Source organism: Mus musculus, chromosome 16, assembly GCF_000001635.26.
Source record: "Mus musculus strain C57BL/6J chromosome 16, GRCm38.p6 C57BL/6J".
Taxonomy (NCBI): domain Eukaryota; kingdom Metazoa; phylum Chordata; class Mammalia; order Rodentia; family Muridae; genus Mus; species Mus musculus.
Genome location: NC_000082.6, coordinates 97,722,518 through 97,731,412, shown reverse-complemented (window position 1 = coordinate 97,731,412; position 8,895 = coordinate 97,722,518). Strand labels below are relative to the sequence as shown.

Here is an 8,895-nt window from a genome sequence, read left to right as displayed (position 1 = left end):
AATCATGGTGTCAGGCCATCATGCCGCAATCAAACAAGCTCAGGGGTGGGCTGTGATGACTCCTGGCAACCCAGTTAGTTGAGGACAATCTTCCCTCTCCAATTTCAGCTAAACCATGCCAGTAGTCTGCATTGATGTGGAAGTGGCTTGCCTAGGCTTCTAGGGAAGGCACCTCTACTACCTTTCCTGTAGAGTTAACTGAGTCTACTTTAGACTGTTCTCAGGCAGGATTTTGCTGTGGTGGGCAGAATAATGGCTCCTCCAAAGGTGTCAGCATCTTTTCCATTTTCAGAGAGGCTAATAGGGGCTGAAGCAAGAATGGACAGTGTATACAGTAGGTGCTTCACAGGTGCTTCTGCCTTTCTGCTTGATGTTTTAACTGGAACTTACAGGGCCTCCCCAGAACTTCTCCTAGGTTTGATGTGCTCAGTGGGTGAGGCTTCCTGCCATTTCCCTGTGGGCTCTCCCTTGCCAGTCCTAGGGCTGCTGAGTAAAGGCCCTGCCTCTGCCCTGGGGACAGCTTGGCAGTGGCTTGAAGGTTCCTAGAAGCTGAGACATATGCAGGGTTGGGAGGGGTAGGCCTTGTAAAGGCAAGGAAGGTGATCTGGGGGCAGGTCTGTCTCTTGTCCTTTGGGAAGAATTAGTAATCAGACCATTGTGTGAGAATGATAACAATTGGGCCATTAGGAAGGGCCCAATCTGCTCTCTCTGCCTTCTGCCCCTGGACTGAGCCCTAGACCCATCTAACAATCTACCTCTAATGTAGGTGTCTGGTCTCCATGGAAACCGGGAGTCATTTCACAAACAGAAGACTGGGTTTCCTGGTTATGGGGAGGTGAGGAAATCTCAAGAGGCAGAGTTTACATTTACAGTGCTATAGAGTGAGGGTGTCAGGCCAAGGTCTCTGATCCAAACTCTACTCACTGACTTAAGTACAGAGTACAAGTCTTGTTTCCTGGCTCTCTGCCTGTGAGCAGGATTTCCCTGTTTGCAGAGAGCAATGTTAGGATATTTGGGAAAGGGATTATGAAATTTCTTAGAGTGATGCTTCACAAAGTCTAGAGACAGTCACTGAGTGGATAGGATTTTTTTAGATTTCCTCATAGTAGCAAAATGGCTGCAAGAGCTCCAGGCCTCACATCCTCCAAGGACAACAACCAATGCAGAAAGGAAGAATATCTTAATATCTTACTACTTTTTCACCATAGAATCCTGCCTTGACCAGAGTATGTAGTCACTTCTCCCTATTCTTTATTGGCCAGATGGAGCTCATGTCCACTTCTGAACCAAGAGACTGAGATCACAACACAATCCAATTGCTGAAAAGAAACCAACCAACAAAGAAAGCACCAACAAAGAAAGGGATATGACTATTCATACTGTTTCTGCAGTGTATCCTGCCAGCCTTGGATCTATTTCTTCTAGAAAAAAGCATCACTCTTTATTCTTCTCTCCTAAATGAATGAATGAGTAAATGAATACATGAAAGAAATAAGAAAGGACAAAACCAGATAAATAAAAAAAAAAGAAATAAAAAGGAGAGGATATGACTGCTCCTAGGTATAGTGGAGAAGACAGTTTATTATAGATATGTGGGAGAGCACAGTCAGAGGCAGGGGCATCTGGAAGAGTCCAGAGCAGGCATGACCAGACTGAGCTGTGCCATGTGGGGAGAGTGGGGAGTGGTGAGAGAAGAACCAGGTGCAGCAGCCAAGAGGTACAAAGGTACAAAGTGAACTGTTAACCCAAATGTCTGGATTATATAGGGAATAGCAGTCCAGCCCCTAGGCTGGAGAGTTTAGAGTAGGGACGGGTATGCAAAGCAGGAGAACCCAGTGAGGGGCAGTGATTGAGGGCAGGGTGGCCGAGCTTTGGTATGTTAAGTAGGCACCTTAATCTTTGGTCCCAGGTTTGAAACTTAACAAGTCTCTTCTTCCTTGCTTGCTTTCCTCCCTCCCCTATTCCTTTGTCTTTCTTTTAGGTGGTCACACATATCCCAGGTTTGCCTTGAACTTTCTGGGTAGCTGAGGATAACCTTGGACTCCTGATCACTCTTCCTCCATTTATTACAGGTAAGCCAAACTCCTCTAATTGATTAGGTACAGAGAACACCACAGAGCACAGCCCTGGTTTCCTGGCCCTTTGTGCCTGTGAGCAGAATAGAACCACAGTTAGTTTATGTAGCACCAGAGATCAGACCCAGGACCTCTAGCATGCTGGGTGAACATGCTACCTTCTGAGTCGTCCTAACCTTAGCACTTCACTTCTGTAACAGGGAGAGTGTGTGACAGAGATGTTGGGTGTCTGTAACCTGGTGACTTTTTGAGTTCTCCTTTGGGGTGGGGTGGGGGGCAATTCCTCCTCCTAAAAAATACAAATAATTAGATCTTCCAGGAAGACTGTGATGTGGCTCAGGTTGTGTGGTGCTTGGCTAATGTGCACTAAGCCCGGCACTGCCTAAACTGGTTGTGACAGAGCAGGCCTATAATCCTGGCACCTAAAGGAGGAAGATCAGCCGTTCAAGATCATCTTTGGCTACACAGTGAGCTTAAGGCTAGCCTGGGTTACCTGAGACAAGCAAACAACCTCAGCTTTCTAGAAGAATATCCAGCAAATAGTCTGTAAGGTTTTTGCTCTGATGGTAAAGCATTCCTGGGTGTGTGGTAGGCTCCAGGTAGAACAACTCTGAGCTCAGTGGAATTGCTCTCTCTGGCCCAGCCTGGCACAAGTTCCAAATAAGTGTGTAAGAGAAAGCAGGGGACTGTCCCAGTGGGTGGAAGTTTCCTGCCAGCAGGACCCTGAAAGATGCATCCCAAGGCTTAGTACAGTGAGGGGCAGGCAATAACCCTCTGAAGAGAAAAGATGCCTTCATGTAGGTGCTCAGGGTCTCAGGAATCTTAAAGGCTATCACACACCCTGTACTGAGTGGTGACCATTTCTACTGAGGTAAAAGCAAGATTCCTTCAAATATGTGCATCCAACCCACAAACCATCAGTTTAGGAAAGCTGTCATTTAGAGGATGCTAGGCAGGTATGTGGTTTGAGTTAGTGGCCAGCTGGATGACTGGAGCCTTTGATTGCCTGAAAGTTATTAAAGGCAAAGCAGGCAGAAGGTCTTCTGGAGACTTCAAGCCCTCATAGGAGCATACCTCATGGGTCCTCTGGGGTCAGAAGCAAGCCTTAAAATCTCTATGGGAGTGGAGTAGAAACCACAGTCCATTCAGAGGTTCCTGATGGTTTAGAAACAGCTTCCTAGATGCTGGCAAAGCAAGTTGTATATCTCCCGACAAGATGTGCATCTCCATTGTGGCTTCGATGACTTCAATATGGCTACCAAGGACCTGCTTCTGGCTTAGAACTTGTCCAAGTTAGAGACAGCTGGAATAAGGTTAGAAGGAAGAGCTATTCAGAGGTCCACAGGAAAATGGCATCTCTATCTTGTAGTGTCTTCAATACTTTGAAGAATTCTTGACCTGAATTTACTATCCTATGTTCTGTTGTCTGGTAGGTCTCCTGATGCAAATTACTTCAACCCAATCCAACTATCCAGAAGAAGTTTTCCCTCTTCCTCCTCTTTTCCCTTCTTCCTTTAACCCCCCCACCTCCCCAGACTCTCTACCCTTGCCACCCCTCAGGAGATACCTTGATTACAAAAGTTCAATTTCTGGGACTATGACAGGACCACTCTGTTGTCGAGGGGACCCAGTCTGTAACTGTTTGTCAACACTGCCCTAGTAGACTAAAACATGGAGTCAAGTTGCCAAGTATGGGGGAGGGGAAAACATTCTTTCAACTCTTGCCCAGGGCAAGGGGCCATATTGTACCACCTACACACTCCCCTGTGGGAAGTACCTGGACAGTGGTGAAAACTTAGGCAATGTTTCCAGGACGTTGAGCTTGCTCATGGTTTCTTTTGCAAAATAAAGAATATGTGGTGGGGCCAGGCTTGGTGGCACACACCTTTAATCTCAGCACTCAGGAGACAGAGGCAGATGGATCTCTGTGAGCTCCAGGCCAGCCTAGTCTACATAGTGAGTAGCTATGGTGAGTAACAAGGGCTACGTAGAAAGACCCTATCTCAAGAAACCCAAAGCAACAAGAACATGTGGTAGACCATATTTATAGGTTTCTTTAAAAAAAAAAAAAAAGGGTCTCATATAGACCAGGCTAGCCTTGAACTTACAATGTAGCAGCAGATGACCTTGAATTCCTGATCCTCCTTACTCTATACATTAGTGCTAGAATTAAAGACATGTACCACGACTACATCTGGTTTATGTGGTGCTAGGGACTAACTTCAAGGCATCATGGGTGCTAAACAAGCACTCTACCAATTGATCTACACTCCAACCCATATTTATGGATTCTGTTTATCTACACTGATGTTTCCCAATTGCTCTGCTGTAAGAGCCATGGAACTCCTTGTTTCTTGATCTGAAAGTCCTTGTTAGGCCAGCTCCTCTCTAGGGTGCACTGCTACCATGGTCTACAGTACCTACCCTCAGAAGATGTGTGGATTCCAGAGAGGTCCCAGTGTCCACCATTCAAATGCAGATTTCCCAGGGCCCATGATTGAGTCTGCAACACTTCTCTGGCTACTACTGCTACCTGCCTTCAGGAGGCAGTGGAAGCCATAACAGTCTCAATTGTCACTGGGTTGGTGCCTGGAAAGAATGTCATCGACTCTGGCTGCAGGTTAGGACTATTTTTAGCAACTGATTGGCTGTCAGGAGGCTGGCAGCCTAGGTATAAGGTGATGCAGAGGCAGGGCCCTGAGATTCCAGTCTGGCAGAGCGAGACAGGCCAGCCCTGTACAACGGCCTCTTTTTCTGGTTTGGGTTCCATGCAAGGCTCCCTTGGGGGCTATCAACCATGGAGCTGGGCTTGGCAGCAGCTGAATGTACTAATATGAATACCCTACCCTGCTCTGATTTCAAGGACAAACTCTGGCAAGGATGGTTCTGTACTGCCTGGTATAGGGTCCCCTCTCCCCTGCCGTGTTAAAGTAACATCATAGTGACTTAGAGGGGTCTTGTGCAAGTTCAGGGGGAAATGGACATCATTCTCAACCCACTATGACACATTGCTCTGCATCTGGGCACTTCCACCGTCACCTCTGTGAAGGTAGATGTGAAGGACAATCAGAGCTTTGGCCCTCTAGCTGCCCTCAGGTCCCCAGGGTCCCTGAGCTTCATCAAGGGTCCCTGAGGGAGTTACCTTTCTTGCTGACTAATGGGGGTCATAAAGTACTGCAGCTGTGCAAAGGGAGGAGAAGCCACTCCCTCCTCAGAGAAGCCCCATGCAGAATCAAATAAGTTACTCCAGGGCCCTCAGAGAGTCCACTGGCCAAATCTGAGCAGCCTCAAGATCAGATGGCCCCTCTGGATAGCTGTCAAAGCCTGTCCCTTGGAAAGCACTAGAGAAAGAATTAAATTGGATACATGAACTGTAGAGCTTCTCAGTTCTGATTAAGGACCCTGATTAAGCTTAATCTGCAGGGACTCTGTGAGCAGGGATTGTTGCTCCAAAACCTTTATTTTAAAAGTCAGACTCCTTGGACTGGGATGAGACTCAGTGGTAGAGTGTTTGCCTAGCATGTACAAGATCCTGGATTTCCTAGGTCGCATCCCAATTACAACAGCAAATATATATATATATATATATATATATATATATATATATATATATGATTGGTTTGAAAGATGAAAATTTCTGGGATAAAATGGGTATACTGTGAACTCTTGGACAGCCACCATAACACACACACAGGACACATAGGAATCCCCAAACTGCCCTTACTTCCCTTGGCTGTCTACAGTCTCCTTCCCAAAGCTGCTTTCCATCTCTACAACTTTGCTTTTTCTAGTATTTTGTCCCCTGGAAGTCACTCCCATCTCCCCGGGAGTTGTCTTGACTTTCCTGAATGAAGGACTGCACCCTGTGAGCCAGATAAGCCCTATCCTTCTTCAAGATGGCTTTGGTTAGGATATTTTATCACAGCATCAGAAAGCAAACTAAAACTAGGAGTTTGACAGAGTTTTAATCACTGAGTATCAATTAGTGGAAAGTACTTTAGAAATTGAGTAATGACTCTTGAGTGGAGTGTAAGGCTCCTTCATTGCATCTTCCTTGGCACCAAACTTCTGGAAAAGTTCTTTATACTTCACCTCTCCCTGACACCCTTTCTCCATTCTTGCTGTTCTACATACATTTTCTTGAAGCTCTCTAGTGAAACTTTCTCTTATGCTTAGCCATTTTCACAAAAGGCAGTTTCTGAGAGTCCCCTTTGCTCAGCTTCCCTTGCCATCTTCTGCCCTTTCAACCCTTCCAAATGCTGGACCATAACAGGCAGGAAATGCTGGAACATAGTGGTTGGGAGGGACCTGCTGTTTCTATACTTTCTCAGGCACCCATATCCACTGCGTGGAAAGAAAAGAACCTGCCTGGTCTTCAACAAGACTTTTCACCCTATATTGTTCTGTGGCTCCACACTTGACTAAGTCTTTGGAGGGAGGCAGAGCATCAATTACTGTTTTGTATGTAGCCCGGCCATTGGTGTAAGTTTGAACCTTAGCCTTCCTGGGCTATGCTGCAAAGTCACAGCACATCTCTTCTCTGCTACCTCAAGTCTCAATCTCCACTATCAATTTGTGAGGCCCCTTATCTCTTCCCTGCAGCAAAAACCTGGCTACCTGCCTTGATTTCTTTCCCTGATGTGGGCAGATGAATGTTATTGATCCTCCCTCACCTGCACCTACTGTACCTTGGGAGCCACTTTCAAAATGACTTTCCCAGGCTCAGCCCTTGCCTGGAGCTGTGGCTTTGCTTCTGGAAGTTCACGGATGAAAGATTGACCCCAGGACTTAGTGCAGTAAGCAGCGATAACCCACCTTGTCCTTCAAGGCCCATGTGAGATGGCACTAACACTAGATCCATTCTAATGTTGCTGGGATCCCCCTGGCAGAGGCAAGAGACATAAATCCAAATCCAGTGCCCTACTTGTGAAAGCAGTTCTGAACCTTACTACCAGGCTGTTGCTGCTGCTTCTAGCTCTCAAGTGCATCCCCTGTTCTGCTTCTTATCTATGTTATTTTTACCTTGTGCCAGGCATGAAAATCCCATTTGAGGATAAAGGGGAAGGAAGGAGGGGAGTGGAACCAATCAGTCCTATGGCTCCCAAGCAGGGCAGTCATTATCAGAGAGAGACTGGAATGCATGGAGCAGCATTCTATCTGCATGTGTCTTGCGCGCTGCTCAACTGGCCAGGAAGAACGACGCTGCAACAGGATCCTTCTGCACACGTTTATTCAGTCCTGTTTCTTCTTGTTTATATCTCCCTTGTTTATATCTCTCCCGAATAATCATCATCCCCCTGACCCGGGCCTCTCACTCTTATATACTCTCAGTTCCCATCCACGCACAGCAGGCCACGCCACCTCACCAGGCACGCAGCTTCAGCTAATCAGGGCAGCAGGGGCATATCTCCATCAAAATGAATTCACCAGTATCCTGGTACACCTGCGCAACTCTCAAGATGTTTGTGGCTTATACGAGGAAGTCAGGTGCAAGTCATACGACTTAGCTGCAGTCCCTGGCGCCTTTGGGACTGCCGCCATACCCGCTCCTCACATCTCCCCCTTTTTTCTTTTTTGGCAGAGAGAATGTCTGTAGATAGCCCCCCGCAGCCATGCCCCTTACCCGTCCTTGGGAGACAAACAGCATTGGTTTGATCCCTGTCTTAGGTTGGTGACATGCCCAGGGAGTCTTATCACTGACTACCTCTCTATCATGCCAAGCCACACCTGGGGAGATTGTGTTTTGCTTGCGGCAGGTGCATCAAAAGGCCAGGATGTTGATTAATCTATGGCCAGATCTTAATTGCTGCAAGCAAGCCTCATGGGTGAAGGTAGAGGTCTGATCCCCAATGTGCAAGCATAGGGGCCCTACACAAAACCATCCCTTGGGCTCATCACCCAGAGAGGTCTTGGCCAGCTCCCGTGTTGTTTTTCCTGGGGGAAGGGAACTAGGACACTGAACCTTCATGCAATCAGACGTGCCTTCCATAAGATGCCAACAGCAAGCTATCCTCTGTGCAGTGCTTAGCCTCGCACCCCACGGTATAACGCAGCATAATTTCTTTTAGAGCGGCAAACCGAATCTGAGGAGATTGTCCTGCCTCCACTGCAGCAAAAGCCTACACTACCATGGCGAAAGTGCGGGCCTGCACACTCTGCACCTAACACATGTGCCAAACACACAACACACACATACACACTATAACAAGCATACATCCCAGGGCTCTCATCCCCGCTCATCTTCCCTGAAGCAAGGGATAGATAGCCAGAGGAGCTATCTCTTTAAGGGGAATTCAGGGATCAAAAAGGCATGGAAAAATTTGAATGTCATGTCGAGCTGGTATTAGCTTCTGGAATACCGAAAGGATTTCCCATCTCGGCTCCATCGTTTGTGCTTGTGGGACCATCCACCACATCCACAGGGGCAACTGGATCAGGAGCCTCATTCTTGCAGCATCTCACCAACCTCTCCGGCACCCAAAGAGGTTCCATCTGGTCCTGTGGAAACACACAAACAGACCCTCTCGCCCACGTCAACACCGGATCTGGTCAATCCCCAGGGGGGATGGACACAATACCTCGTGGTAATGAGACCATAACCTCAATCACCTGTGTGTCCATCTGGGGAGTCAATATGAGAGTCAAGTTTTCACTAACTTCCCCTGTGTTAGGCAATGATTTCCACGCCCTTATAGCAATCTGATTCACCTGCTCAAACACCTGCAGTGGATATCCTGTTTGTTGTTGTGCAAATCGACCTTGTCTATAAGGATTTTCTGACCTGTCTTGACTGCCTCTCGACTCAAACAGTAACAGAGTC

The 8,895-nt window shown here is 47.3% G+C and overlaps 1 long non-coding RNA gene across 1 annotated transcript; it reads left to right on the top strand.

The window, feature by feature from the left end:
• Positions 1-1,226: 1,226 nt before the first annotated feature.
• Gm41513 lies at positions 1,227-7,237 on the top strand. The gene is made up of 3 exons (XR_876314.1): positions 1,227-1,392; positions 1,982-2,072; positions 7,108-7,237. It is a non-coding gene; the product is annotated as a predicted gene, 41513 (long non-coding RNA).
• The last annotated feature ends 1,658 nt before the right edge of the window (positions 7,238-8,895 follow it).